Raw genomic sequence first — 6,634 nt, 5'->3', positions numbered from 1 at the left:
AAGGACAATCCTCTTGTGATTACCCAAGTTGAAATGAGAACAATCCTCTAAAACTCAACTCCCTTGCTTCCAACAATCCTGGATAACAAGGAACAAACCAAACACGTAGAACAAGAAAACAATCCTTTCCTTTATACTCTCTTGTTTCCAACAATCCTAGAAAAATAAGGACTACACTATACATAATCTTAATTCCAACAATTCTGGAAAAATAAGATGTGATATAACGAGAGTTTTTGAATATATAAGTTTATGGAACAATTATCACTTTGAGTGATATATCAATGTAATTGATCTTCCCTTACAATAACAATAATTCACAAACATAAAAGTATAGAATGCTCAATAATTTTCTATTATGAATGATACGAAAATTATGCAGAAAATTCCTTGAATGAAGGTTAAGTATTTGAGATGTGAATTTCTAAAAAATGCAAAAGTTTGATTGGAAGAGGTAAATTGTAATTTGAAGTTTTATGTATTTATATGAGCATAACACCTTTATGAATCATGGTAAAGTCATGGAAAAATATCATGAACAAATGGCAAGTTAAATTAAAAGGAATTCATAAAGAGGTGCATGAAAAGGTGTTAAAAAAGTTGTTGTTTTTTCAAATTCGTACAAGACTTGTTAAGTCGGTTTTAACAGATACTTGACTTAACAAATACATAACGTTTTTTTAAGTTCAAATAATTATTCAAATTTCAAACCGCATCAGGTTTTGTTAAGTCAGTTAACTAGACCTGAATTAAAAAGTGCTGGCAGTTTTTTTTTTAAAAAAAATTATGCATTTGAATCAAAGATTTTTATGCATGATAATTTGAGAACTTTTAGAGATGAAAATGTATAAAATATTTTGAGCATCTAAAGCTTTAGTGTTTGGTAAGAATTGTTATTATACTTTCTTGAAATGTGAATTGCTTGAATTCAAAGTCTTGTTCATGATGCTTTAACATTAAAGATCATCTTTGCCTTCTTGTTGCTATTGGATTTGTCTTCATCAAAACATATTCATCATTGATCATGAAGAACCTTATATTCACATGGAAGAAGAGGATTTGGTTATGTTCCTAAAGAAAAACCTATTTTAAAAAAGGAAAAACCAAAAGCTCTTTATTCTCATTTCTCTTATGCACATACACAAAATGATTATTCTGCACAAAGACCCAAGTTCGCTAAAAACTCTGGGAGAACTAATTAAAAAGGACCCAAAAATATATGGGTGTCTATGGACAAGTTAATATATGTTACAGACATCCTTAGCACCACAATTGATATACATGACGGGAAGAAGACATATGTTCTAAGATATGGAACTTAATCCTGAAGCTTCGTAGGTTTCGAAGGTAATAAGAAAGGAAAGATTACATTCTCCATAACAGTTGGTAATGGTTTTCTCTCTTCTATTACTAATGTTTTATTAGTTCATGGATTAATGCATAATCTATTATCTATAAGTCAATTAAGTGACAATGTCGCGACGAGCAAATTTTGACAGGATGGAGGGCTAACCCTTGATAGTTGGATTAACTCATAGATGCCTCTGTCTTTCCATGTTTGCAACTTCTTAGCTTAAACCTTGTCTAACCAAGTAATATAGTTTTTTTTTATCTTGGTCAGAGGCGCAAAACAAAAAAACACAAAAAGTAACGCTCATGTAATCTAAGTCAATGGGTTTCTCTATACTAACAATGGGTTTGGTTCTGTGATAAGAAGGAAAAATTCTTTTAGATTATCAGCGTTTGCCTTAAGGTCAGGGAGTGGACCCATAAGCGCATGAGTTTTACCAAAAATTTAACAAGGGATAAGTACTTGGGATTTCCAGATGCGAGCTTCTTCTTCCTGCAATGGAGGTTCTGGAACATATTCTTTATTTCCAGCAACAATAGGAACCTTGAGTTTGGAAAAAAGGGCAAAGATTCTTTGGAAATTTTTGAACTTGTTGGTTTTGTGGAAGAAGCCATTAATGCAGATGGTGAAAGTGACGTTTGAAGAAAAAAGATTTGAATAAGAGATTTTGTTTGGAAAGAAGTGGAATTTGAAATAAGAAGAATAAGATAAACTCTCCAATTTACCTTTTGGACAAATGGCGCCATATTCAAGGACACGTGCTCTTTGTGTAGAGGCAGAATCAAACGGTTGATCTTCGTGGCCCACGTCATCCTGGAAAATTAGAGCCATGATGAGTTTTTGGAGGTTGCGCATTTTATGGTGATGTCTTCATAAAGTTGTCATCATAACAATAATGTCAGTGCACTACTTAAAACAACGATGAGAAGATTAAAAAATGCCCCTATCTCTAGTTAGTCGAAAGTGGAACTTTGGAGGGCAATTTGTTAGCCTGAAAATTCGACGTCATTGAGCTCGACAAATAAGAAAGGAGTTCAGTGAAATACTTAGTGAAATTTGAATATTTTGGGGGAGTATTTCGATATGGACATCTTAGCCCAAGATGTCGAAGTCATGAGTAGTTCGACATGAAAATTCTAGCCCAAGAGGTCGAAGTCACTACTTTGAAATTGAAGTTCGGACTTAGTATTTTCTATCTCAAAGTTAAGTATTCAAGACTTCGACATCAGTAGTTGGAGCAAATAGCAAGTTTAGGGCGAACAACTGTTTTTTCGCCATATCCACGCTAAGAAGACACATGGAAGCAAGTCTAAAGATGAGACGTATGCAGTGAAATACGTGTCAATTTCTAAGGAGAGAGTCGTTGCAGAGGGTTAGTCATTTATTAGTATAAATAAGAGTTCTAGCGTTAGGATTCAGAATCTCAAATTCATTACAAAAACCCAAACACTCAAAATACCCAAGTGAAAAGTGAGAAATGAGTCAATTGAGTGAATATGTATGATTATGAACATCACTCTTTACATATTTAATCAATGTTTTCCAGTAATTCAATTTCTTTTTACACCGCCTTTTACAAAGATTTTGACCACGTCGAAATCCTTTATCTTTTTTGCAAATTTACTTTCTTTGTTTCATATAACAAGTTAGAATCAATTTACATCTTATACAATAATCAAACATACTTTTAAGAGTTTATGCACATATGTCATAGGATTAACAGTCGATCTTGCAAGTAACTTTTTTAAAGACTAACACTTGTTTACTAAAATTCACGATAAATAATTTGGCAATATCCTTCTTGAGAATAGTCTCAAGAACAACTCATTAAATTGCTTGATACAAGTAATTTCTTGTCTTTAAATTTGTCAACTTCAAGTTTTTTATTTCCTTTAGTTGTGCTTCAGTTAGGGTTACTTCTTCCCTTACTTTTTGAATTTCTTCCTCAATTAGTTCCCATTATTCCTTTCATCTCAAAATTATCCATCAACACATTTCAGTGACCATAGCTACCATCAAACATTGGAATGGTTGAATTTACTATCCCATTACTACTCCCTTCAGATGTTATTGTTTAGAGAAGATTGACGCTTCAGATAAATAGACCTCTTTCAAACTCTAATATCAAATGTTAAATATCCAACAATAAAAAAAGTAGTTGTAAGAGAAACATTTTTCTATTTATTTATTAAATGAATGTAAATAACCTTTTGAATTAACCTTACACCACAATTGTCACATATAAACATGACTTCATATATTAAAGTCACTAACTAATCATGCTATTTCAAGTTAACAAAAATGACGCTACTTAACATATAGGACAAATCATAGATCCTCTCCTTCCCTCCTTTTTTCTCCTTCGCAAAAACAAGTGTAGTAGAATTAATTGCATCAAGAAAAAATGATAAAAAAAAAAGAAGAGAGAGAAAATATTAGAGAGATATAGAGAGAAAAGTGTGAAGGAGATAATTGGAGAGAAGAAATTGAAGGAGAGGATCCAAGTCCGGATAAGACTTATTAACAACAACAAAAACAAATACTAACTTATTTCAACATCAAACTGGGCTTATTCTCCTTAAACAACTAAGCCTAACCGAATGAAAAGATTAGATTAATTTTTTTACAGGAAGATTAAATTGATTTATAAAAAGTAGATTTGAAGATTAAATTGACTATTTGAAAATCTATTTAATAATCAAACTAACTAATAAATGGGAAGATTAAATTGATTTATAAAAAGTAGATTTGAAGATTAAATTGACTATTTGAAAATCTATTTAATAATCAAACTAACTAATAAATGACACTATTTGATATATCAAATTTTGTGTTTATCAATAACCTACCTTGTTATTTTTATAAAATAGCTTCATTCAATGACTAGAAAATGAGACACTACAAGTAAAATAATAAAACAGCAATTGTGTTTCCCATTAACTTTAGAGTCACTGCGTTCTATTTTACAACTTTGAGTTAAAAAAAATCAACTTTAGAGTCACCTCTAACAAATATGGGTAAAATAACACAGGTCTAATTCACAAACAAATTTTAATCATAGAAGACAAAATTCAAAACTATCTTATTATATGGAATTCTCTATGAAAATTCAAAATTTTCAATATTATATTCTGGCATGTGATTTACATGATCCACAAGCCTACTTGGAAATGAAAACAGCTTACTTAGCCCACTGTTTTTATAACACTGACACTATAAGAATTTGAATAAGGTAGTACTAATGTCCAAATTAGGTTCAATCTTTAATATCTTACTCTATTTAACTACATTCCAATCCAGATTCTTGGTGTATGATAGTTGATTTTAATGTAGTTATTAATTTTCATGAGAAGTTTGGTAAAGAAATTTTTTACTTATGAATTTTTTTTAGTTGAACAAATCAAAATGAGTTATACATATTGATACTTATGGTAACTATTATATTTGGACTAATAGGAGAAAATATTGGTGTTTACTTTTCTATTAGGTTTGACCAAGTCATTTGTAATCATAATTACTTAGATAATTGGGACACAGATAATTGCTCTACTTTGATCAAGAATCCCTAATATCATTGTCCTATTTTTCTCGGTTGTGACAAATGTAGGTTTGATTCGGTTAGATCATTCAAATTTCTAAAGGTTTGGACTTTAGATGATAGATATAAACAACTTATTGATGATAATTGCTCTATGTTTGTTTTATTTGCTAAGTTTAGATCTCTTAAACCTATTATTAAGAAATGGAACAAAGAGACATTTGCCAATATTCATGAAGTTAACATGATATAAAGTTACATTAATGATAAAGTTACAATGATGATCTTGGATTGGAGGAAAAAAATTTCAACTTATGTTAGATAAGGCATTGCATATGCATGATCAGTTTTAGAGAAACAAGGTAAGGAATAAGTGATTTAAGGATGGAGATAGGAATAAAAAAAATTCACAACATAATCAAATTGAGATATGCTAGTAACAAAATCACTAGACTCAAGCGTGATAATATTTTTTTAGAGGATGACGTTGAATTAGATATGCTATTAACTTCTACAATTGCAACTATATTGATCTGGTGGAGATAACTATTCCAGAATTTGAAACTCACGTGGATAATGAATATCTCACTAGAATGCCTCATCTAGAAGAAATTAAGAATGTCGGGCGTAATTTTGCTTCAGACCCTTATGACTTTGGAGATATTTTTTCCAAACCTATTGTGATATAGTAAGGACTGATGTGATCAATTAAATGAATCAACCCTTTAAAAAAAGTTGGATTTTTCATAATCTCGATTCAGTTAACGTGACTCTGATACATAAATAACATGAAGCATATTCTATTGGTCAATATAGACAGACCTCTTACACTAACAAATTTTCATTTCAAAATCACCTTACCTCCTAAAATTGTTTGAGAAAACTAAAAACTAAGAGGTTTGATTAAAAGCAAACATATTTTTTACAATTAGTCCAATTATATATTTTACTATTCCTTTTTTAGATTTTCACATAAAGCTATTTTATTAACCAGATTAATCACTATCGTGTTGTGTTTTGAAATACCCTTTATAATCAACCATGTTGATGCTCAGAAGAAATGGAGAGTACCATTACCAATGTTTTCATTAAATGCAAGTTAAATTATATAAATTATATGTCACACATTTCAAGAATATATACATTTATACACCAATACTTTAGTAATTATGTTCTCTATTTCTTTGAGAAATTGAGAGGATCTTAACTCGTTCAGAAGGTGACTATTCAATTACGCCTTTGAATTTGAATATTGTTTTGGTGGAATTGTATTTCTAGTCACATTCGATTAAGAAGAAAAAACATGAATTTCAAATTCAAAACCCAAGTCATCATAGCTAATAGAAGTGAAGCTCAAAATATGCCTGTCTGTCTTTGAACTGTTTGATTTAAGAGGTTCGTCAAAAGCTTATATACATATCAAGATATACAAAATTTACATTCCTTTATTATAATTAGTAAGACCCTAATTGACTTTTCTTTTAACAATCTCATAACTCAAACCTTCACTACATTAAGCGAACTCATACCACTAAACCAACTCAAGAATTTACCACTAAGCGAACTCTTACCACTAAGCGAACTCTTACCATTAAGCCAACTCCAAGAGTTTTCAGGAGTTTATCGGAGTTTAACGCGAAGCGAACTCGTACCACTAAGTCAACCCCAAGAGTTTGCAAGACCTAAATTAGTAATTAGAACTCTTACCACTAAGCCAACTCCAAGAGTTTTCAGGAGTTTATCGG

Source organism: Vicia villosa, linkage group LG2 (assembly GCF_029867415.1).
Source record: "Vicia villosa cultivar HV-30 ecotype Madison, WI linkage group LG2, Vvil1.0, whole genome shotgun sequence".
NCBI classification, from domain to species: Eukaryota; Viridiplantae; Streptophyta; class Magnoliopsida; order Fabales; family Fabaceae; genus Vicia; species Vicia villosa.
This window is presented reverse-complemented; position numbering follows the sequence as displayed.